The sequence below is a fragment of the Lissotriton helveticus genome, chromosome 1_1, assembly GCF_964261635.1.
Source record: "Lissotriton helveticus chromosome 1_1, aLisHel1.1, whole genome shotgun sequence".
NCBI lineage: Eukaryota > Metazoa > Chordata > Amphibia > Caudata > Salamandridae > Lissotriton > Lissotriton helveticus.
The window spans coordinates 1,659,740,786-1,659,766,236 of NC_136057.1; the positions used below are offsets into that span (position 1 = coordinate 1,659,740,786).

General features: G+C 47.1%; 1 protein-coding gene across 2 annotated transcripts in view; it reads right to left on the reverse strand.

The window, feature by feature from the left end:
* The window catches only part of LOC144830089 (17-beta-hydroxysteroid dehydrogenase type 6-like), a 137,023-nt gene extending 111,841 nt beyond the window's left edge, over positions 1 to 25,182 (reverse strand). The window contains exon 1 of one of the 2 annotated variants that reach the window (XM_078688883.1): positions 25,110 to 25,182. The gene's annotated coding sequence lies outside the window, so the exon portion shown is untranslated. Of the gene's footprint in view, positions 1 to 6,553; positions 6,770 to 25,109 lie in introns of those variants that run through there. The other variant, XM_078688881.1, reaches the window with a different exon arrangement.
* Between the last annotated feature and the right edge of the window lie 269 nt (positions 25,183 to 25,451).

Consider the following 25,451-nt stretch of genomic DNA (forward strand, 5'->3'; position numbering starts at 1 on the left):
GTAGGACAACCAGAGCTGCCGACTTTGGAACTGGAGAACCAGGTTTGATTCTCTGCATCAGCTGAACAAATATCCTGTGATTCTCAGTAAATCTTTTAATCACCCCATGCCTCATGTAAAACCCTCCAATATCTAGCAAAAAAAGGAAAGAGTCTGATTAGAATAGTTATGTTATGTTAAGTGGACTTTTATAGCGCTCGACTCACCCGGGGGCATCTCGGCGCTGCCAAGGACTAATCCGGAGATTGAAAGAGGACAGAAGGAATTAGAAGAGAAAGGCTTTCAGCTGTTTCCTAAATATGCCATAATTGTCAATTTGACGAAGAGGATCTGGTAGCTGATTCCAGTATCTTGGCGCTAGATACGAGAATGCCTTCCCTCCGGAACGACATAGCCTAATACATGGTATACACCCATTACAACGCATTTTTTACAACGCACTACCATTACAACGGAACTTTTACAACGCAAATACTATTACAACGCATTTATTTACAACGCATGTTTTTACAACGCAGGTACTTTTACAACGCATACCATTACAACGTAAGTATTGGTAAGTATATAATTATATTTAAAATGTTATATGTTAGGTTTTTTTTAAAGGGGTATTTTTAGGGTTCAGGGTCAGTTTTGGGTTTTTGGGTAAAGGGGTATTTTTAGGGTTCAGGGTCAGTTTTGGGTTTTTGGGTAAAGGGGTATTTTTAGGGTTCAGGGTCAGTTTTCAGTTTTTGGGTAAAGGGGTATTTTTAGGGTTTAGGGTCAGTTTTCAGTTTTTGGGTAAAGGGGTATTTTTAGGGTTCAGGGTCAGTTTTCAGTTTTTGGGTAAAGGGGTATTTTTAGGGTTTAGGGTCAGTTTTCAGTTTTTGGGTAAAGAGGTATTTTTAGGGTTCAGGGTCAGTTTTCAGTTTTTGGGTAAAGGGGTATTTTTAGGGTTTAGGGTCAGTTTTCAGTTTTTGGGTAAAGGGGTATTTTTAGGGTTTAGGGTCAGTTTTCAGTTTTTGGGTAAAGGGGTATTTTTAGGGTTCAGGGTCAGTTTTCAGTTTTTGGATAAAGGGGTATTTTTAGGGTTTAGGGTCAGTTTTCAGTTTTTGGGTAAAGGGGTATTTTTTGGGTTCAGGGTCAGTTTTGGGTTTTTGGGTAAAAGGGTATTTTTAGGGTTCAAGGTCAGTTTTGGGTTTTTGGGTAAAGGGGTATTTTTAGGGTTCAGGGTCAGTTTGGGGTTTTTGGGTAAAGGGGTACAAAGTAAAAATAAAATAAAATTAAATTTAAATTAAATTAATTAAATGAAATTAAATTAAATTAAATTAAATACAATTACATTAAATTATATTAATTTTAAATAATATACAATTAAAAAAATTATATATACTTACCAATACTTACGTTGTAATGGTATGCGTTGTAAAGGTACCTGCGTTGTAAAAAAATGCGTTGTAAATACATGCGTTGTAATAGTATTTGCGTTGTAAAAGTCCCATTGTAACGGTATGCGTTGTAAAAGTATGCGTTTTAACGTCATACATCCCTAATACATGGTACTTGGAGGAGACTCCGCGTCCCAGACCGCAGGTTCCTGTTAGGTACTTGTTTGATAAGTTTCTTTTGGAGGTATTTGGGACCTTTTCCGTTGAGAGCTGTATAAGTGAGGCAGCAGATCTTAAAAAAAGATCTCTTTCTCACCGCAAGCCAGTGGAGTTCTCGCAAAAGAGGAGCCGAAGCCGAGCCCCCTGGGCGAATCAGAACCATCCTGGCTGCAGTGTTCTGAATCACTTGCAATTTATTCAGCAGGGTCTCGCCTACCCCGGCCAACAGAGCATTGCCATAATCCAATCGGCTAATAAACATAGCCTGGACCAAGGCTTTGCGATGAACGGTCTGCATAAAGGGGAGTATTTTACGCAGCAGACGCAAGCTGTAATAGCAGGAGCTGGACGTGATAGAGATGTGATCTCTCATTGATAGTGACTGATCTAATTTGAATCCTAAGTTTTTAACTGCTCCCAGTTGCGAGGGCCACCAGTTGTCAGACCAGCTTGCTGTGGCTTTGCCCATTAACATTAACTCGGTTTTGCCAGGGTTCAGCTGGAGACAGTTCTGCGTCACCAGCTGGAGATCTCAAGTATACCTCTGGCAAACCTTGCTTTCTCTGCTGCTAAATCCATACCAAATGAGAACATGAGCTGAGTATCATCTGCATAAGAGATCATCTCAAAGCCCAGCTGTTCCGCTCTCTTAGCTAGTGGGGCCATATAAATGTTAAATAAGGTAGGACTTATGCAGGATCCCTGAGGAACGCCTCTATCTAATCTAATTGCATCCGATCTGTACGGACCAAGCATGACCGTTTACGTCCTATCGGACATAAAATTACACAGCCACCTTAAGGCTGCTCCTTGGATACCACACAACACCAATCTCTCCGCTAGCATTTCGTGAGAGATGGTATTGAATGCTGCGGAGAGATCTAGAAGTATCAGAATTACTTGATCTATTTGTCGCCTAAGCGAGTCCGTGACTGCTAAAATAGCAGTCTCCGTACTAAAGCCATGGCGAAATCCTGATTGGGATGGATCAAGAATATCGTTACTCTCAAGATAATGACTCAGTTGTTTATTGATCATGCTTTCCAGCATCTTGCCCAATAGAGGTAGGAGGGAGATCGGGCGGTAGCTACCAAGTTCACGTGGGTCTACCGTTGGTTTTTTCAGAATAGGCCGTACAAATGCTTCTTTCCACCTTCTTGGGATATTCCCCAACTGTATAGATTAATTAAACAGTTGACGAATGGTTGGCGCACAACTGATGGCTAAGAGGGCCATCATCTTGGGAGGGCACGGGTCCAGTGGTGAGCCTGATTTGGCTGAAATAAGTGCTTTAGTGACTTCTTCCAGGGTAATAGGGTCAAAAGCGTCTAAGGTGCTACCTGTCCGTTTTTCCAATAGTAAGTTCACATCAACACCTAACCCTTTATCAAGGGTGAAACGGAGCAAGCATATGGCCATAGAAGACTTAGTGAGAGTGCCACTCAGTGTGCAAGACTTTGAACGATTCATTCATTAAACTAGGGGAGAGAGAAAAGAATGCAATTGGTAATCGCAAAACTGTATTTTTATTCTGAATACCTATTATTATCTACTCAAAGTGTCTCAAGTTAATGAGATGAGCATCAGTTGTATGCTGGTCATGTATCATCCCATGCATACTACTCACATTTATTTTATTTATTTATTTAACTTATAAAGCGCCCTATCACCAAAAAGGCATTCTGGCGCTGTTGACTCAAGATAAGAAAGGACAAGAAGATAAACCGAAGCCAACATCCGACTAGGTTTTAGGAACCAACCAGGTTTTGAGTCTCATTCTAAAGACACACAGATCACTAACTTGTCTTAGCTCCAGAGGGAGTTGATTCCAAAGTTTGGCAGCAGCTTACCCAAAGGTTCGACCACCTGCCCTGACTTTCCTAACTCTGGGAATTATCACAAGTCTTGCTGAAGAAGAGGGGAGGCATCTCGCAGGAGCATACCACTCAAACTTTCTCTGCATAGACACAGGCCCCAACCTATGCAAGGCTTTAAACACTATCACTGCAGTATCTGTTGATTTGTAAACATTAGTCATATTATTGAACTGATAGCTGATGTAGTGGAAACTGCAAGTGTCCTAAAACTTGGAAATTTAGTATTACTGGACCAGGGTAAGAGTTAAGCTGAATAGAGTACCTGGTACATGTTATCTTTTGAAACTTTGTTTTGTGGTGACTATTCACCATGCATCAACCTTAAGCCACTTTTACCTAATAACTTTTTTCAATGAATAGTATTGATCTTGGGGTTCCAAACCAAATCCTCTAATGTTAATAGACTTAGTTAGCATCAATGTTCCCTTATAGAAAGGAGACTTAAAGCTTCTGTGCTTTAAGCATGACCGGCCCGAAACATTAACCCCTCCCCTGCTGATGACGGAACCGCTCCGTCATCAGCCGCGGTCACTCTGTGCTGATAACGGAGCGGTTCCGTCATGGCCCGCTCGGCACACATGCGCGGCGCGGATTCCGCGCCTGCGCTGAGCGTTCTATTGAGTGGGGCGGGCCATGACGGAACCGCTCCGTCATAAGCACAGCGCAACCGACGGAACCGCTCCGTCACCAGCATGCGCCCGCCGCTCTTCCGCCCCGCCCCGCCCCCTTAGCACTGCGGCGGAAGAGCCGCCGCAGTGAAGTGGTTAATGTCCATTAACGCAACTTATACCAATATCAATGGTGTCAGTCCTTATGGACAGGGAGTGATCTGAAATTACCCGAAAAACAAACGTAATTTACCAGAGAATATAGCCCTTTTGCACATTTCAATGAGAGTTGGTAGTCAAATGATAACCAGGACAGTGGTGGCTGTGAGTGTGAGACTATCAATGGGCAGTGTCTGCTGTCTTGGAAGCCTGAGGCTAGTAGAGAAGGGATGACATAAAGAGGGAGAAGGCAGATGGGCAAGAAGTATGGACAGAACTAAAGAGGGGAAAAGGGAGAGGCACAGATGGTGAGAAGGAAAGGAGAAAACAATCAAAAGGCAGAAAGAAGGAAGGCGAGGTTACATACAGGTGGAAAATGGAGGACAGCGAAGTGAAGAAGCTGAGTAGAGAAGAATGGCGGGAAGGAGATGTGAAAATTGAGCATGAGTGCATTTTATTTCTGACTTCCAAGTTACCCTTGTCACTCTCTAAGAGTCTGAAAGGTTTAATAAACATTGGGGCAATGAAATATTTCGCAGACAATAGCGTCTTGCTCAGGAAACATTCTGCTGATACTAATTTCATTTTACAAGATTCTTGCATTTACCCTCGTTTAGCACCAGGTTGCTGAAGCCCTCACGCATTGGTACAGTGAGCTCTACTCAGCCGGTGGTTCTTTGTCAAAGCCTGGGTCCATCGAGAAGTCTCTATGCACTGGCACAGGAGCCAGGGTCTGCTTGGTAAATCGAGCACTCAGGCACTAAGCCGGTGAATGAGTTGCCCCTGTGGCCCTCCTTTTTTGCCCAGCGTGGTGGTCGATTTGAGCTGTGTCTCTGCTGTTCAGATGCCGCCAGCGGCCCAATGGGGGCCTGAGCGTCCTTTCCAGAGGCAGATGGGCATCTATTACCTCCATTTAACCATGGCATTCCCAGTCTCTCCCTGGGCTGGCCCATTAGTGTATGCAGATTGATTTGGGGGGGGGGGGGGGGTTCTAAGCAGTGTTGGTCTCACTTTTTTTTTTTTTAAAGTGTGGTTCATCATTGTGAACTCATCCGTGCACAGAGAGTCCTGGCAACATGTGCATGTTTTTTTTTTTTTATCTCAGTGAAGTTAAGAAACTTTGCCTCTTTTAGAGAAACACCCTCCTTCTTTTCATAAGACTTAAAACATTAAGCAATGTTTTGCTAGAAGGTGCATTCCACAAATGTGGGCCATCTCTTTTTAAGGTGCCCGGGTCTTATTTTTTATCCCAGTCCAACCATGACAGGAGCCAAGACACTTGTATAATTCTTTTTTTTTTTTATTCTCAAAAACCTTTATTAAGCAAAATGCATAGACGGGTTACATTCTTGCACCGAATCAAAGCACCACATACATGAGCACAGTGGAGAACAACGAGGTGGACCAACAGTACAGACCATCAGATAGCGACAACATGGCAGTCACTTGTATAATTCTAATTAGCCCCATCTTGCATGCGCTCAGCTCGAGCTGCAGTCATCTCCTCCTCACCCTCCCTAGCACTAGCAAAGGCCCCTTGCACTAATACACGTTCAGCTGCTGGTGCAATGTGAACGGCTCTGTCTCACTGAGCAGGAGAGGATGCGGCCTAACCGCAAGAATTGCAGACTTAAGAGCTGGAGAACCAGGTTTGACTCTCAGCGTCAGCTCAACAATCATCTGATTCTATGCAAGTCACTTAATCACACCCAGTCTAAAATAGACATGTATGTGCCCGTGTGTAACTTAACTGATGCTCATGTAAAGTGCCACAATACCTTCGGTTCGAGTCTGCGATGTAGAAAAAGGAAATTTTAATTTTGCGACACTTTTGTAAAAATCGTGCGATTTTTTTTTTTTTACAAAAGTGCCTATATTGCGATGTGGTTGCAAATCGCTATTACAGCGGCTGTAGAATACATTTTAAAGGCTTTTCTCCTAACATATACTGTTTAAGATATGCACAGTTAAATGGACAACATTCCTGCGTTGGGTGTTTTTCTCATTTTGCTCTGCCAGTACATTAAAATACGGGACAAGCTGGTGTAAAACTGGCCAGGTGGCAATCCTGCCCCTAATCAGCCTTTGATTTTATCTCTCACTGATGCCCGAGGGTGAATATACGAAGAGCAAACTATTACTTTAGAGTATGTGTGTTTTCATCGAGTGTTTTAGTCTATTGGAGAGAAGAAGCGAACAAGAAAGTAAAGATAAAAGTCAGACCTCGATACCATTCATACACGATCAACGTACACGGCAACCTTTACGCCCTCATGTCTCCCCGACCTCCCTCTCTGTCCCCTCCTGGCCTGGCCTCGCTTACCTCTGCCTCCGGAACAGACGCAGTGCGTGTTGGGAATGTCCGAATCAAGGGTCAAAAGACAAAGTTCTGGCTGGAACGGAAGGCGTCCTTCCCGCTGGTGCTTCTGTTCGCAGATGACCTCGTCCTCCCGCGCACGATGGGGTGAGAGGAGGCAGCGGCCTTTTCAGCGCTCAGGAGAGGTCCTGGAAGATGGAGTCAGTCAGCTCAGTTGGCGGCCTAAAGGTCAATCATCTCCCCGCTCCACCCTTCTTCCTGCCAGCCCAAAATTATAGGAGGGCGGAAGCAAGCACTAGGAGGCGAGGCAGGGGCGTAAGTATCATTAGAGCAGCGGTTGAAGTCAAGTGAACAGTATTTGACCAACAGGGCCACTATAGTTTTTTTTTTGTTATATCAAAGACCAATAAAAAACAGCTCTCATGCGTCCTAGGACCATGTGCGAGTCTTATAGTCCAGGTTTTCCTTTGAATTCTGGGCCATGTAGTCATGTATCACACATTTTAAAAACCAGGAATACAAATCTCAGGATACAAATTAAACATGACAGGGTGAGCTACAAATTCATGAACTTTACAAACTTGAAATCTCTGTAAATAAGCATTTGTGAAGCCAATAGTCCTCCCCTGGGCAAGAGCTATTGGCCTTGCCAAAGTGTTTTGGCCATGTTGTACACCAGCAGGGCTGCTGTTTAGCATAACTAAAAGTTAGTGGCACAGAGGAGAGTGGCGTGGAGTGTCGTAGAGTGGATTGGCATAGAGTTTTGTAGAGTGGGGTGGCATGGCATGGAGAGCTGTTTGGTGTAGAGTGAAGTGGAATGTTGTAGAGTGGAGTGGAGTGTCGTAGAGTGGAGTGTCGTGCAGTGGAGTGGTGGAGAGAATAGTGGTGTGGCGTGGCGTAGAGCGTCGTCGAGTGGGGTGGCGTCAAATGGAGCGGAGTACAGTGGAGTAGAGTGGATGTGTGGGTTATAGAGTGGAGAGGAGTGGCATAGAGAGAGGTGCGTAGAGTTGAGTAGAGTGTGTGGCATAGAGTGGAGGATAGTTTCGTAGAGTGGAGTAATATAGAGTACAGTAGAGTGTTGTAGAGTGCAGGGACAGAGTGGAGAGGTGTCGGGTGTCCTAGGGTGGAGAAGGCATAGATTTGAGTAGTCTCTTGTAGACTGGAGTGTCGTGCAGTGGTGTAGAGTGAACTGGTGGAGAGTGGAGTGGTGGAGAGAATAGTGGCGTGGCGTAGAGTGCCGAATGGTGGGGTGGCGTCAAATGGAGCGGTGTACAGTGGAGTAGAGTGGATGTGTGGGTTATAGAGTGGAGAGGAGTGGCATAGAGGGAGGTGCGTAGAGTTGAGTAGAGGGTGTGGCATAGTGTGCAGGATAGTTTCGTAGAGTGGAGTAATATAGAGTACAGTAGAGTGTTGTAGAGTGTAGGGACAGAGAGGAGAGGTGTAGGGTGTCCTAGGGTTGAGAAGGCATAGATTCGAGTAGTCTGTTGTAGAGTGGAGTGTCGTGCAGTGGAGTGGTGTAGAGTGCACTGGTGGAGAGTGGAGTGGTGGAGAGAATAATGGCGTGGCGTAGAGCGCCGTAAAGTGGGGTGGCGTCAAATGGAGCGTGTACAGTGGAGTAGAGTGGATGTGTGGGTTATAGAGTGGAGAGGAGTGGCATAGAGGGAGTTACGTAGAGTTGAATAGAGTGTGTGGCATAGAGTGGAGGAAAGCTTTTTAGAGTAGAGTAATACAGAGTACAGTGGAGTGTTGTAGAGTGCAGGGACATAGTGGAGAGGTGTAGGGTGTCCTAGGGTGGAGAAGGCATAGATTCGAGTAGTCTGTTGTAGAGTGGAGTGTTGTGCAGTGGAGTGGTGTAGAGTGAACTGGTGGAGAGTGGAGTGGTGGAGAGAATAGTGGTGTGGCGTGGCGTGGAGTAGAGCGCCGTAAAGTGGGGTGGCGTCAAATGGAGCGTGTACAGTGGAGTAGAGTGGATGTGTGGGTTATAGACTGGAGAGGAGTGGCATAGAGGGAGTAACGTAGAGTTGAATAGAGTGTGTGGCATAGAGTGGAGGAAAGCTTTTTAGAGTAGAGTAATACAGAGTACAGTGGAGTGTTGTAGAGTGCAGGGACAGAGTGGAGAGGTGTAGGGTGTCCTAGGGTGGAGAAGGCATAGATCCGAGTAGTCTGTTGTAGAGTGGAGTGTAGTGCAGTGGAGTGGTGTAGAGTGAACTGGTGTATAGTGGAGTGGTGTAGAGAAGAGTGGCAAGGCGTAGAGCGCCGTAGAGTGGGGTGGCGTCAAATGGAGCGGAGTACAGTGGAGTAGAGTGGATGTGTGGGTTATAGAGTGAAGAGGAGTGGCATAGAGGGAGGTGCGTAGAGTTGAGTAGAGTGTGTGGCATAGAGTGGAGGATAGTTTCTTAGTGTGGAGTAATATAGAGTACAGTAGAGTGTTGTAGAGTGCAGGGACAGAGTGGAGAGGTGTAGGGTGTCCTAGGGGGGAGAAGGCATAGATTTCAGTAGTCTGTTGTAGAGTGGAGCAGGGTGTCATAGAGTGGAGTAGAGTGGCGTGGAGTGGCATAGAGTGGCGTTGGGTGGAGTGTAATAAAGTGGATGGTCTTAGAATGGAGTGGCACAGGAGAGAATAGAGTGGCCCTGAGCAGAGTGGCATAGAGTGGAGTGGCATAGAGTGGACTATCGTGGAGGGCCGTCGAGTGGAGTGTCGTAGAGTGGTGTGGAGACAGCTTGGAGCAGAGTCGCCTAGAGTGGTGTAATGTGGAGTGTGATAGAGTGTCGCAGAGTGGAGTGGCATACAGTGGCGTAGAGTGGAGTAGAGAAGAGTGGTGTACAGTGGAATAGAGTGACATAGATGCTGTTGAGTCGTGTAGAGTAGAGTGTTGTGGACTGTCATAAAGGGGAATATGCACGCATGGTAGCACACTGCCATTATAGACAGCACACTTTCAATTTAAATGCCCATTACATTGCACAAACATACAGTTTTAATGATAAAATTATACCGCACATAAACGATAATGTGCGGAAATGGCATCACCAAGTATATTGATTTGTTCTGATTGTTTTAAAATATTTGTTTACATCACAGTTCAGAATTATGAAATATTTGCTACATTTGTGCTTTCTTAATTCTGATATATTCTCAGTTATTTGCAAATTTAATTTACAGACATTTAAATGCTGTAGTGTGTTAGAAAAAAAGCCTTTACTCCCCCTTCCTAGATTTGTCACATCAATCCTATCACTTTGAACTTAGAGCTACCTCAGAAGACAGTCTGCTGACATTTGACCTCTGTCTTTGAATGCACAGCAAACATGACATGATAAGAATGAAATTTAAAGGCCTGTTTACTGAAAGCAAGCACTCGTGAAAGAATACAATGAGTGTGTCAGAGAGGTGGCAAGCAGGCTATGCTCCACAGGAGGGACAAGGACATGCTAGACAGCCTAAAATAAATAAAGCGAGCAAAAAGAAAGCAGGTACATGTGAGTTACAAGCCACAAAGGCAATGATAAGCAATAGGCACAATGCACTCCTAAATCAGCTTTCAGAATGTACCCAGAACGTCTTTAGCAACCAGGCAGCTACACTGTCTGGTAGGTTTCAACCTAAAAATGAACTGGGGGTGGGGTGAACTCGACTAAAGCTACAGAAGTGCAGAAGGGACATAAATATCAGGAAGTATTCTTTGGTTGTGAACCAGGATTAAACAAAAGGTGTGATGACAAACAGACTTTATCTCCCACTAACTAGCAAATAGTGCTGGCTTCTGCTATCGTCTGCAAAGTTCTTGAATGCTGCACTACTGTTTCAGTGGTATCTATTATCCTTGATGATAGACCTATTACTAAAGGAACTTTATTATTTTAACACATGGATATCTTAAAATGGATGCCATATATAAGCAATAGAATTGTGAGAAGCTAAGGGTACTATGTAAGGAATTATTTCATGTGTATTCAGCGAAAGTCAACAGCTGCCCCCACACCCACTTCTAATTTACTAAAAGCACCTGAAACATTGTTCCCGAAATTGATTTAGTTGTTTAGTCTCACAATCATTTTTAGGAAGGTAACTTGTAAATGGGTGGACGACTGTTTCAAGAGTGTGAATCAAAGTTTTCCAAATGCGAGATGCAAACTGTTCTCCTATGTCCATTATGATACCCCCACACTGACCTTGAAACGAAGGACTTCTTTCAAAGACACACAAGCCAGCACCAAAGGTGAGGACACACTCTTTCGTTGCATGAAAAAATCCACTTTAGTGAAATAATCTGCCATTACCACAATGGTAGTGTAATCACATGATTCAGGCAAATGTTCAATAAAGTCCATTAGCACAAGTGACCAAGTTTTCGTAAGTGTTGACATAGGATGTAATTTCCCTTGAGGTCTTTGGTGACTCTGACTCTTGCTTGGGCACATTCAGCACACGTTCACCCATAGCTTTAGTGAATCCGCATGATTGAGGCCATCAGACATTCCTGTAAACTAGTTACAATGTCACTCCTTCTCTAGGGCGTTCTGCCACCGGAGTGCTGTAACCGCAAGCAACAGTCTTTTGCTGTGATATTTCTTGGGGGATGTGTAACTATTTTACTGACCGAGAAATCCATCAGCCCATTACTTGTCTCTTGTCTGCTACAATCTGAAGCCATTGTTGTTTATCTAAAACGTGTAGTTCCTGTCTTACTTGCATAACAAAATTCTTGCCCTCGTGTCTTTGATCATTTCTTTCCAATGCATTGACACTGGGATTTGTCAGGGTCTTAGCTTCCAACTCTTCGTGTCTGAACAGAATTCACACTGCCATGCCTCTTCCCATGCTTACATGAAATGGCATAATTGTATCTTGGAAAGATATAAAAGAATAGAGTCCTGAGTGTATGTGTCAGACCTTGAGAACTTTACATTTCGATGATCGATCTAACTGCTACAGTAAGAAGTACTGCCTCTAAATAATTTATCAAACAATGACGGTGAGGGCAAGACCAGGTATGCACAAGGGTATATTAAAAAATTATCCACTTGAACAAAGTATAACTGCCGTGGCACTCTACTTCCTGTGGTTCGCCGTCCAAGCCACAACATTGTTCAGAAGTAAATCAAAAGAGAAGGAATGGATTTGTGATCATGAACTTTCTACATTGGATCTTATACATCTTGATTTGTTGGACAATATTGGATATTGAAAATAAAGTATTCACGGACTACAGTATTGGACTGGAAAAACCTTCTTTCAATATTTGGGCATTCCTTCTCTTTTGATTTACTGCCTCTAAATAGTTTCTACAATGACTTGATGCTCCTTTATTCACTAACAACTCCAAGTTTTTAATGGTGTAGCTTCTTTTGTGCTGTTGCAAAGTTCTCGGGGAGATGGCCTCTGTATTCAGAGCTTCAGTTATAGGGTCACTTTGTGACAAAATGGCCACTACAGTAAAGTCAGAAGCATCAGTCTCCACTATAGACGGAGGAGCAATATCAGGATGTCCAATACTGGTGCTGTTGTAAAGGCTGCTTTTAAATACTGAAATGCATCTTCCTGTTGAATTCACCAAGGAATGGATATACCCTTTTTAGCCTGTTTTGTGATGGGTTTAACAATATCAGAAACATTGTGGACAAAAAAACTGTAAAAGTTGACAATGTCCATAAAATGTTGAATGTCCTTGTTGTTACAAGGATGAATCTATTCCAACACTACTGTAAGCTTTCTAGGATCCCTACTCATTTATTTTGCTGCTGACTCCAAAGACACACTTTTCCAATTCTGCAAAACAGCAAAGTTGCAATAATCATTCCAAGATTACCTCACAGGCACTTGGTTTTTTTAAAAAACATATTTTATTGGCATTTATTAATCAGCATTGTACATACAATTTGTTGCCCAGTCATTTAACGTCTCAATGACCCTGCAGACTGTCCTACCCATCTGGGCATTTGCAGCCTGATTCATGTACAATCCGTTTTGCGTGGCCCTAATAGCGAATCATAGCGACTCGCTATTGAGGACACGCAAAACGGCATTCATGTAGGAATTGCTAATGAAATAGCGATTCCTACATGTTCTTTATTTGCGAGTAGCAATTTGCTACTCGCAAAAACTCCCCATTCATTCCTATGGGCCAAGAGGCCCATAGGAATGAATGGGGAGTATCCCTTATTTGCGAGTAGCAATTTGCTACTCGCAAATAAGATAGCGATTTTAAGGGTGCCAGGGGTGTCCAAAGGACACCCTGTAGCACCCCTAAAAAGCACATTTGAACAGGTGTTGCGCACACACATGTCCAAAGGACATGTGTGTGTGCAACATGCAACTTAGAAAAATGCTTTTAAAAGCATTTCTCTGAGTTTTTGCTATTTACCGAGAGGTCAGACCTCTCGGTAAATAGCGGCAATTTCTTGATGTGTCATGAATAGCATTTAAGGAATCTCTAATAGAGATTCCTTAAATGCTATTCCTCGCATATTTGCGACTTCTTAAATAGCGATTTTTGCATTTGGTATCATGAATACCAAATGCAAAAATCGCACTCGCAAAGGGCCAGATTCTCAGAATCTGGCCCTTTTGCGAGCGCTAATGGCTACATGAATCAGGCTATTGGTCTCTTGTTCACATCTCCTCTCGCCATGTGACTGCCTGTCGCCCTATGCAGTTCTAGCTGTAATTGATTCTCATTAATGATACCATTCCAACAGTTCCCCTTCTACTATCCTGCCCGCCGCCCCCCTCCCCTGCTGCTGTCGACCAACCCGCCAAAATGTCTCTCGATGTATGCATGATCTGGGTCTCGCTCGTTTCCGTCTAAGCCGTGTGTCGTACTCATATAATCCACCATGTTCGTGGATGTTAGGATGCTATGGCCCGCTCATGCCTCCCCCTCATTCCCTTCTTGGCTTATGCCACGAGGGCTGGTCGGTTGAGATCCAGCCTGTGGCGTGCTAGGTGTAGACTCCTGGTCTACATTTTTCAAGTCATCTACCAACACCCCCAGGCCTGCGCCGTCTCCAGTCGTCCTATGCCTCTCTTTGCATTCCGAACCAGTATTCTATGTTCGCAGCTTGCCCACTTCACTAGCTCCCGCTTCCAATTGCCTACACCTGGACCTGCCAGGGTCTTACACTTGCTGGCGAGTCAGCGTTTTGCTAGTATATATGCCAGGTCTTGGAACCTGGCCGTGACCTTGGTTTTAGCAGAGTGGGGGAATAGGTTGAGCAGCACATGGCTGGGGGTGCATGGGATCTCCTTCTCAGTGACGCGCGCTGTCTCCCTGACCACTTCTTGCCAGTACCCTTCTAACTGTGGGCAGCTCCACATCATAGGAATGTAACTAGCCCCTATCTCCTGGCAGCGAGGGCAACTCGCATCCTCCCGATGAAAATAGCGATTAATTCTGTCAGGTGTGATATAGGCCCTATGCAGTACCCTCGCCACTGGGTCCGTATATAGTATTTTAACCCATTGGATGAACTCCTGCTCCAACCCCATCCGCATGAGCACTGCATATAACAATTCCCACTCAAGGCTATCGAATGGTTCCACGATATCAATAGCGAAGATCGCCCCCTCCGGCGCCTTTTCCGCACCTTGTTGTAGTACTGCGAACAGTCACCTGATGTTCAGGGTGATGTTTCTGCTAGGGATGAATCCCGCTTGGTCAGAATGTACCAAGGAGGTCATATGTGGTGTAGGAGAGTAGGGTCTGCTTCCTATGGTCACCCCCACTTTTTGCTGTGATATCTGGTTTTTCGACTTTAGTGTGGCTGTGGGCCTGCTAATCAGACCCACAGCCCATCTGTTCTCTCTCTAAATTGATACCATGTACTTTAGGTACATACCGGATTGGTTACTGGGTCACCCTTGTGAGCCCCCGTATAGTGTACCATAGGTACCCAGGGCATAGGTGCACCTTAGGCCTAAAAGGGGATGCAGCATTTATTGTGCCACCCCTGGTTTGCCTTCCAAACTGGCACCACAGGTCTGTTCACACAGCCTGGGTAAGGTGGTGTAATCACCCCTTACTTAGATATAGTATCCCTATATCTACCTTTATATATAGACACATATACACCTTTAAGCCACTCCTATGGTAGACCTCGACAATCCTGGAGGCAGAGTGCTTGGTTTTATGTGAGAGGGTGCCCTAGCATGAGCTGAGCCCCTCTGCAGCTTTCGGAAGCATCTCCTTATAGCTGTTCTATGATATAGCCATACCTTACACTCTTAAGTGCATTATAATCCTCCCGGTTAATGCTAACTTTGGTTTGGCTTTATCAAAACATGTTGTGTAAGGTGTCAAGCACTTTGGAATACTACCCCCCCCCCCCACCAGTCCTGGCGGCGGGGGTAGCATTCCACCCTTCTAGAGGGAGAAGACATGTAGTAACTGCTTTACCCGGTTAAAGTTAAACAGAGCCTCAGCATCACAAAATGGATACTGCTGCCACAGACACGAGTCTGACCTCCTGCTGCTGTAGGAAACTCCATCAGGGGAGGCCTGGACAATAGGTTTCCTGTCCAGGGAGGTGCCAGCACCTCCCCAGACAAGGCTTTGTCTATTGGGGCAGGGAGCGCTGCATCAGCAGATGCTTTTCCAGACACTGCCTGGGGCACACAAGGTGCTCCATGCATAGCCCACTTCAAACCAGTTGCTGGAGCACTCATCCCCAGCTCTGGCGCAAAACTGGACAAAGGGAAGGGGGTGTAACCACCCCCTGCCCAGGACCACCCATAGGAGGGACCTAGCCAGGTAGTCCAGCCCCCATCTTTAGTATAAGTATAGGAGCTGTGTCCCTAGGACTTTAGATTACCCTGGATGAATCTTTGAAAGACATATCCTGGACCTTCGACGTTCCATTCTGACTGGAAGATGGAAGATATCTCCCTTGTGGTCAAGGAGTGACCACCCTGTGCAAACAGGCACCAACAGCAACTTTGCCGGTCTGCAGTTTCAAGGCTCCCGTCGGAACCCGAAGACTCTGTGACACAAGAACTGGACTTCCAGACTTCTGTGACCCCGACCCACATCCACAGCAAAGCTGACACCCGTGGCGGACACGAGAGACGTGGGACCGGACATCTTAGACTTCCTGCATTTTGCTGCCTGCACTCCTTTCCTGAAGACTCAGTAAGTTGTGCATTGGGGTACAAGAAGCCCCAGCACCGAGCACCATTTTCACCGAAGCCCAGGCCGCCACACTCCACGAGTGTCCCATGGGCCCCGCCTTTGCATTTCAGCTCAACGCGTCTTCCCGGTTCCTTGCCTGTTGGCTAGTGAGCCCCCTGAACACTCCATTTTGAAACTAACTCGCTTTCCTGGTTGCTCCAGGCTTGCTCCAGCTTTCCTGAAAAGGAGAAGTGCCACAGACCTTGCTAGTTTGCACCAGAGCCAATCTGCATGGGTTGCGGTTGCCAAGGCTTGTTGGGTCCAATCCGGATACCGACACCGCAGTCATCTAGATCCATCGTGGGACAGCTCGAATCCAGTGCCTGGTCATCGTCGATGCCTCCTGGACCTCGTGGCTGAAGAGACAAACCCACCTTCTTCACCTTCAAGCACCCGACATCGCCTGGTTCCTTCCTGGTACCTTCCTGGTCACTGGCTAGTGACCCAGACTCTGTCCCCTCTGCTTTCAGGTTCTTCAGATCTTCGATCCGCCCTTGAAACCCCCCAGACACTTTTCCTCTGGTCGCCTGCAGCACTTCTTTGCAGCTCTCCATAGAAAACGATGACGAAACCCGACACGAAAAGACACCTATGCACCCGGCTTCCCTGGGTGAGGTAACACGAGCACTCCGGTGCTCCCGTGGGTCTTGACTCTCGAAGTGTCCTAGTTTAAAAGGGTTCCGTCCTAGTCCGTCCGGAAGTGTCCTTAAATTGCATATTTGTAACTTTTATGAGCTCCATAGAAAGTCAATGGTAACTCGCGCCTGTGTTTAGACACTGCACACGGCTCCCGTGGGCCTCCTAATTCCTAATCTTTGGTCGATCAGTGTAGCTCCAGCGATTCCACAGGCCCTAGGCCTGCTTTCTAATTCTCTCGTGGTACTTATACTATTTTCTTAGTATATGGTTTGTGAGGCCCCTAGGGCATAACGTATACTGTGCAACTTATCATATATTAACTGTGTGACTTGTATTGTATTTTGGCCTCTGACCTCATAAAGAGTGCAGAGGGGTTGTGTTTAGATTAAATACATATATATTTGATATATACCTTGTGTGGTGTCCTTTCATTTGGTACTCAAGAGAGTATAATTGGTAAAACAACTTGCTTAACTCGCCTACTGAAGTCTTAGCCTGAAGACTGCTGGTTCATGCTACCACTAGGATAGCTTCTATAAGGTTGACTTTACAACCACCATCAATAAGGGTCGATTAGACTGGTGCAAGGTGCCCACTAGAACTAGTGGACATCATATGCCAGGCTAACTTCTCACATATGGCAGCAGTCTGGTGGACAATATTTTACTGAGAGTTTTAAAATCGAGGTTTAGCATCGATAGCGGTCGGTACGCGGAACACTCCGTTGGGACCTTGTCAGGCTTGAGCAGGGGGATCATTACCGCCTCCCTCGTTGTGTGTGGCAATCTCACACTCCCACGTTTCCGCATATAGGTCTACTAATCTGAATGCCAGCTCCACCAGGTATGTGGCATAGAATTCCTGGGGTAGTCCATCTGTACCCGGAGTTTTCCCTTGTGCCATAGCTTTGACTGCCCCCCTAATCTCCCGTTCTGTGATTGCAGCTCCTAGCAACTCTGCCTCCTCCACCTCAAGGGTATGGAGCGGGAGGGTTGCCATGTATTCTGCAATTCTGACTATGTCGTGGTTGCCAGTGCTTTTGTATAGGCGAGCATAGTACGCCCTGAATCGGTTACTAATCTCCTCTTGCTTATGTAAGGGGCACCCCCCCTGATCATGAATCGTCAGTATAGCACTTCCCCTTCTAGACGGGTCAGCGAGCCATGCCAGTAATCGCCCGCTTTATCTCGCTCAGCATGTGTACTATCAAAGCATCGTAGACGCTCTTCCTGCACTGCCACCTCCTCCATGGCCTATAGGAGTTCCTGCCGCAATTCCGGGTGTTCCAGCCATCTCCGCTTTAAGTTCCTGAGTACCCCATCTGCTCTCTCTATGTCTGCTGTAAGTGTCCTACGGACCCCAATAGATGTAGCAATGCATCGCCCCCTGATTAAAGCCTTGAAGGCCTCCCATTCCGTGATTCTAGAATCAGTGGTGCCCGGGTTGTCAGCGAAATACTGTATGATATGTTCCCTAGTCTCCTGTTGAAAGACCTGGTCTTCCAGTGCTTCCGGCTTGAGGCGCCATGTAGGGATGGGCTGTGATAACTTCCCTCTTGTACTGAAGCATGAGTGGGTTATGGTCCCAGACCGTCCTGGTCAGGTACTCGGTCCCCCCCAGTTGGGTGTAGAGGTCCGGTGTGCTTAAAAAGGTGTCTAGGCGGACGTGAGTGTGGGATATGTGCGAGTAGTCCCTATCAGTCAGGTGTGCGCTGTGACATGCATCCATAAGCCCCCAGCGAGCTTGCCAGTCTCGAAAAGCTCGATCTACAGTATGCACCGGAGAGTATCAAAGAGGCGGGTCTGATCGTCCATTTCGGGATCAGCTACGCAATTAAAATCCCATCCTATTAAGACCGCCCCAGTCATGTATGGTGCCAGAATCCCCGACAGCTGCTCCAGGAATTTAATGTGATTTACGTTCGGGCCATACACATTGACCAGAGTGACATCCTGCCCATCAAGCCTTCCGGATACAATCACGTACCTTCCCTCTGGATCAATTTTATGCTCAATAGGTTGAAAGGGGACTCCCTCCCAGACCCAGATCAGGACTCCACGGGCAAATGCTGAGTATGACGTGTAAAATGCCGGCCCTCTCCATCGCCTGCGCAGCGCCTCACCCTCCTTGTCCAGTGTGTGCGTCTCTTGGAGCATCGCTATCTGCACCCCTCTCCTATTTAGCTGTGAGAATATTTTATACCGTTTACTCATAGAGTGCATGCCCCTAACATTCCACGACATTATGTTATAGGTGGCGTTTGTCTGCTGCATCAGTGCTCGTGCTTACCCCCTTGCATGTCCCTAGACCCAGACCCCCTTCGTGTAGCATGCAAACATCCCCTACCGAATGTCATGTCTTGGCATTTCCCCCGTCGACAGCGGCGTCCCTCCCTGTTAACAATAAAACCAGACTCCTCCTAAGACTAAAAGAACCATACCAACTCCCCCTCCCCAGGACAAGTGAGAACATCTCCCCTAACCAAACTTTGCACTCTCGTGCTCAAACAGTCAGAGTTCGGAGGGGGTAGTTAGGCCAATGTCCGCTGAAAGACCGCCGTCCTCTCCGCCCCTTTGGATCACCCCCCGGCATACATATCTCAAGTAGGCATCAGGGGATCCCCCCCAGCTGAAGTGTAGGGCTATACTAACGACATGTCCCCCCTCCCCCGAACATAGTCCTGTGTATACTTGCCTGCGCGGCCCACATCACATCAGGCCATCTGCCGATCTGGGAGTTACATGTGGCAGGGGCCGGCTAGCATCCCCCGCCGAACTCGATCTGGTTTCTGTGTCCGAGTCCCTCTGTTCTTCCCCGGAGTGCGATAGTGGTTCCCGGGCATCTGCTGCACTCAACGAGGCCACCGCCGCGATTGCACTGGCTCTAGCCCGGTTCGCCTCCTTTGTCGTCGGGTGATTCTTTGAAGTTGTCCCTCTTTTGGGGGAGCGTGTCAAGGCCTTTTCAATAGTGCTTTTTCCTTCTCGCTGCGGTCCTCGGAGGTCTTACCCCTTGGGGCATCACTCCTTCCTTCCTGGTCCCCAGGCATGAATTAGAGTCTCCGCGTTCCTCGCTCAACCCCTCTTGTTGCTCGGTATCTTGGTGGTCCGGCCCATGGCGCCCTCGAGGTTGGTAATCTCCACTCCCAACGTGGCCTAGGACAGGATGAGGCTGGTCGCGATCTCATTTGCTCTCTCCACAGGGTGTGTGGGGGCTGGTCGCCACGCGCTGCCCTACTTTCTCTATGTTTTATATTTAAGCTTTCTATCTCTCTATCTATCTATTCAAACTTTAGTCTCGTCCTCAGCGGGATCCAGTTCCGTTGCAATGGTGATCAGGTGCCACAGTGCCACACTGCGCTGGTCTGTCCCTCCTCCGTACCTGAACTTCCAGGACTGCCCCGGTACACCAGGCCTTCCCTGCTGCGCTCCACCGTGAGTCCTTCTTTGGCCTCAGCAATGGCCTGCAGGAGCGTCCCTCGTAGCGCTGCCCCTACGCTGCACTCCTGCTTCGTTCAGTTGAGGGGGCAGCGCAAGGCAGCCCCAGCCAGTCTCACAGCCCCGTCTGTACCTCTACCATCCAGGAGCCGTGAACTCCATGTCATTCAGTCCGCAGGCCTCTGCCAACTCCGGAGACCCCCTAGAGGCTCCAGTCGCTCTCACCTCGCGCTCCTCTGTTCCCTCTGCAGGGCCTTATTCCTTCCACTCCGCAACACTGTCTCCTCTCCTTCTGACTTGCACAGCCGTCAGTTCTCCCCCCTGCCACCATGGGATAGGGGGTGCAGGCCGACGCGCGTCCCAGGTCACGCCAGCCGCACTGGGCATCCAAGTCCCTGCTTCGGCCTTCGTCCTCTGGGCTCCCAGTATGGTCTCCTCTCTCGCATGTGGGTACGGGCCGGGTTCCAGGGTCCGCTGCAACTCCTCCCCGCGCAGCCTCCTTAGCAGCGTTAGTTCTGGCTCCCGCCTCCACCGATGCCACTCGTCCCGCGTCTAAGGCGACAGCACAAGGCAATCTTCCAGCAGGTCCACAGCTCTGCTACTCACCAGGAGCCGTCACTGCCGCGCGGCCGCCATTTTGCGCAGCCCGCGGCCTCAGGTCTTGGGGTCCACTCTAGCACTTTCCAGCGCCACCTACTCCCTAGCGTTATTCCCGGTCCCCGCCTCTGCCTGGGTTACTTTTCCTGCAACTGAGGTGGCAGCGCCAGGGTATCCTCAAGCAGGCACACGGCTCTTCTTCTCCCCAGGAGCGGTTATTGCCGCGCGGCCGCCATCTTGCGCATTCCGCGGCCTCACCAGTCCATCCGCCCTATGTCTCCGGGGGAGGGCTATTAAGCTCCCGCAGCAAGTGCCCCTTAAACACCCCAGTGGTTCCGACATCCCCAGGGCCGGTCACTTCGCTCAGGGCTCCTCTTTAGCGGGCAGGATGGTGCCAGAGAGGGGATCACCAGCGGGAGCTCCGATTCAGGCTTCCGCCTCCATCTGCGTCAGGCCACGCCCCCCACCTCACACGCACTTGTGGTGTTAAAGGGTGTCTGAAAATATGACTATGTCAATTAAATAAATAATCACTAAGGGGCACGATATGTCTCGGAATACAAGATGCACTAAATGCTGAAATACTGCTTGGGCTTTGCATAATTAAAAGGGCATTACTAAATACTAAAAATGCCTGTACTGGGTGTTAAACACAATCGTCCTCTTAAGTGATGCAAAAGTTGTAAGATCCTCTTAATTCTAATTTAGTTAAGATTTTTATTGTCTTAATCAGATCTAGTTGAGCAGAAATAGGAGGTAAGGATTATAGATTACAAATCGCAATGGCATTCAATTCCAATAATTATTGTACTAATACTAATGTTGTCTATTAGGTTTTGAAACAGTACACATGGGGACTTCACACCCTCTACAGACATAACAACATTCCAGAAGACAGTCTGAGTGAAATGCAAGGTTCTGTTTCCTCCATCGAATTAAAGGATTGTGAAGGGGAAGCCAGAGCGCCTAGCACATGAAAGAAGGGAGCATTGATGACCTCATGTATGGATCGGAATGGATCTTTACAATCAGAGGATTTATTACCACCAATGGCCCTGATAGGCTAAGCTACCTTTGTTCATTTAATGGGAAGTGCTTGTGCGTACCGCGGGGTGAGGGGCTATTTTGGGGAAACTGTATGCATCTACTCTGTGCTTTTTGTTCCCATCCCTATAGTCTTTTAATGATACACGCGCTGCAGCCAACTGGAATGGGGCAGAATTCGTAATTTTCAACCATAGTTTGAAAAAAGCTGAGAGTTTTAGGATCGCTGACAACCCATGTTTCTGTCCATCCTAACATGACATTTTAACACAAATGCAAACTTTTAACAACCGTGGCCTAAACCTCAATGGACCTACTCTATTAAGTTCCAATGCAGTCAGATCCAATGCAGGGATTTTTGGAGCGACAGACAAAATTACATTTTGCTGCTTGGATACTCCCCATAGCAATACTTCAATTCGTTGCACTCAGACTCCCTCATGTCACCATCTGTTAGGTGCTGCAAGGAAGCTGCTTACAATGCTCTAAATGTAACACTGGCTTTTGACTACTACTGCTAAGCTGCATCTGGGCATTTTTGTGTAGGAGGTCAGCAGCGTTGCTGCTGTTTGTATTATGTATACACCCATTCGCAGCCAAAATCGCCAAAAGACTCATAAACACCCAGTTGACCACCTTCATTGAAGAAAACGGCATCCTAGATGCTTCCCAGTCTGGCTTCTGCAGTAGCCACAGCATCGAGACCGCCCTCCTCTCAGCCACCGACGACATCCGCATGCTGCTAGACCAGGGACACACCACGGCCCTCATCCTCCTAGACCTCTCTAAAGCCTTCGACACTATCTTACATCGCACACTAGCCACCAGACTCCACAACGCAGGAATACAGGGAACCGCCCTCGACTGGATCTAATCCTTCCTCTCCGGCAGAACCCAGAGGATCAGACTCCCCCCTTCCTCTCCAACCCCACTGACATCATCTGCGGAGTACCCCAAAGATCTTCTGTAAGCCAGATGCTCTTCAACATCTACATGGACCCCATCGCCGCCATCCTCAGACAGCACGGGCTTAGCATCGTATCCTACGCCGACGACACCCAACTCATGCTCTCACTCACAAAGAATCCCAAAGACACCAAACTTTGCTTCCAGGAAGGACTGAAGAACGTGGCAGCCTGGATGAAGGACAGCTGCCTAAAGCTCAACTCTGAGAAGACCGAGGTTGTCATCCTCGGGCCCTCCAACTCCACCTAGGACAACACCTGGTGGCACCCCACTCTTGGAAACCCGCCCACCCCGACTGACCATGCTCGGCACCTCGGCATAATCCTCGACTCCTCCCTCTCCATGAACTGCCAGATCAACTCTGTTGCCTCCACCAGTTTCAACTGCCTCTGCATCATTCGGATCCCCCCGACTGCAGAAAAACCGTCACCCACGCACTCATTACCAGCAGACTAGATTACGGCAACTCCCTCTACACAGGAATCAACAAAACTCTTCTACGCAAGCTCCAAACCATCCAGAACGCGGCAGTCAGGCTCATCCTAGGGACACCGTGCCACGAAACTCTGACCCAACACCTACGAAGCCTCCACTGGCTCCCCGTCAAAAAGATGCTCACGTTCAAACTCCTCACTCACGCCTACAAATTCCTCAACAACATCAGAGCCAAATACCTCAACATATGTTTCCACGTACCCAAGAGACACCTCCGCTATGCCGACCTCGCCCTGGCAAAGGTCCCCCTCATCTGCAAAAGCAGAGTCGGCGAGAGAGTTTTCTCCTACATCGCAGCCAAAACCTGGAACGAGCTCCCGATCAACATCAGAGGCTCCTCTACCCTCCACACGTTCAGGAAGGACCTCAAGACCTGGCTCGGAGCTGTTGTCTCCCCAGCACCTTGAGACCCTCACGGGTGAGTAGTGCGCTCTATAAACTACTGATTGATTGGTTGATTGACACCATATAGGGCCGTAGGCAACACCTATACTTTATAAAGAAAGGGTGTCTTTCTAGTCGTGTGGTGCATCCACTTTCTTGTGAATGTAGCGCACTGAAAGGGAATTGTTAAATGTCACAATATTTTATCTACACATCTATGGTAACCATTATACTGACTCAAAATATTGTCAAGGTGGCTCAAATGTACTAATATTAACTGCTGTGGCAACATTTCAGAGTTCATAGTACAGTCACTATAGATGTGTAGATCTCTATTTTAACCGCATTAATATGGTAAAACTAGGGATATCTTAAAGAGCTTGGGGGCCCGGGCCCAAAATAATCTGGGGTCCCCTGCTTAGACAACCCTGAATTTATTATCCATTTCAGCTCATTCAAGACATCAGCAACTATGATCTGATCATTGCAACCCCCCTTCATAGGGCCTCAAACATTCAAGGGGACCCCAGTCCTTCAGGGGACAAAATATTTCAATAGTTATGAGATACTCAGACCTGTAAGCCCCTTTTCATGTTGTGTGGGGGGTGGGGGGGTCATGTCCCATCATTTTTGCGATATTCCACTGTCTGGGACAGTCCTGAAGTGTTAGTCAGAGATCTAGAGTCGTGAAGAAAGTGGTTATGTGTTCCTTCTGCCTCTCTCATCCTCTTTCTCTCTCTCTCTCTCCCCTCACCCTCTGCAAGGTTTTTAGGGTCCTTTTTGAGAAGAATAAGGTTTGGGATAGAATATGTGCACAAGGAAATCAAGAGTAATCATGCTGTGTCAATTCCCATCCTCAATATTGGTAACCAGTTCTAGCTGTTCTCATTAGCCCTTCCGGACAGTATCAGTACCAAAAAGAAGTAGTCATTCATTTCATGAAACTACTGTTGTATTGCCCTATGATGAGCAATAACAAACTGTTTATCTGGCCTCTTTCCCATGCCGATTATCAGGCTAAAAGAAATGTCAATAAAATAAATAATAAAAAAATATACAAGTAAAAAAAAAGAAAGAATGGTAAAGTAATACCGAGCTCACGGAGCATAAACAACGATATGCTGGCCGTGTTGTGAGCCCCAGCTCCACTTTATTGCCCACCTGGCTCTCTTATCTATACCCCAAATCTCCCTTCCCCCTAGTCACGTACAGCAGTAGCCACAACTCTCCTGAGTTGCGGCGGAGTCTTGTCCTTCTCTTCTGCGTTCCCCGGTCGAGGTGCGGTGGAAGTCGTCCTTTCTTGTTCGTACTGCCCTGCGGTCACTCTGTGCTTCTCGGTGTCCTCTGGATTGGTTGCGATGGATGGTGTCTCCTTTTGGTTGCAGCGTCCTGCAGCCACTCTGTGCTCCTCATGTCTTCCGGGTTCCCCTTTCTGTCTGTCCCTTCCGGTCCAGTGACATTGGTTTTACCCTCACTTTGAACCCCTGGTTGGTTTCTGGTGTCTTTAAGTGTCAGATTCACCAATGCACTGTTACCTGAACAACACTGTTTTCTCCTACCTATAAGGTGCTTGGAAGGGTTTCACAGAGACCCATTAGACAACATCCCAGGATCCCTATCCAATAACCAGTGATTTTATTAAAAACTATGGCCTTTCGATAGACATCAGGGAGGAGGGGCATATTCGGAAGCTAGTAGATTTCCTGTTGCCGACCTGCGAGGCAACAAGAAGTATTTTTAGGATATGATTTCTTACACTATGTCACTAACATTACAATTATACTATCTCTGAAATCCCTACTTAAATTGGAACTAGCGTAATTTTAAATGTCCTACCTGCGATCTACAGGAATGGCGTCACGTCCTGGATGTCGTCGTGAGTCGAGGTGTTGTCCTATAAGTGCGTCGACGATGTTGTGATGTAGTCGGTGTTGTGACGTTGTAGTTCTGTCTTTAGATGACGATACGTTTATTCTGTAAGTAAAAGAAATCATAGAATGAGTTGTTTTCAATTCTTGAGTTTATAAGGCGCTTTTAACATGACATTCTAGTTTAGGATTACATCACCAGTATTCACTTACTCTATTTTCACCCTTGTATTGGTTCCCTCACAACATTCTGTTTTGAAATAGAATAATGAGTGGAACAACAATGTACTGAACAAACATTCAAATGAGA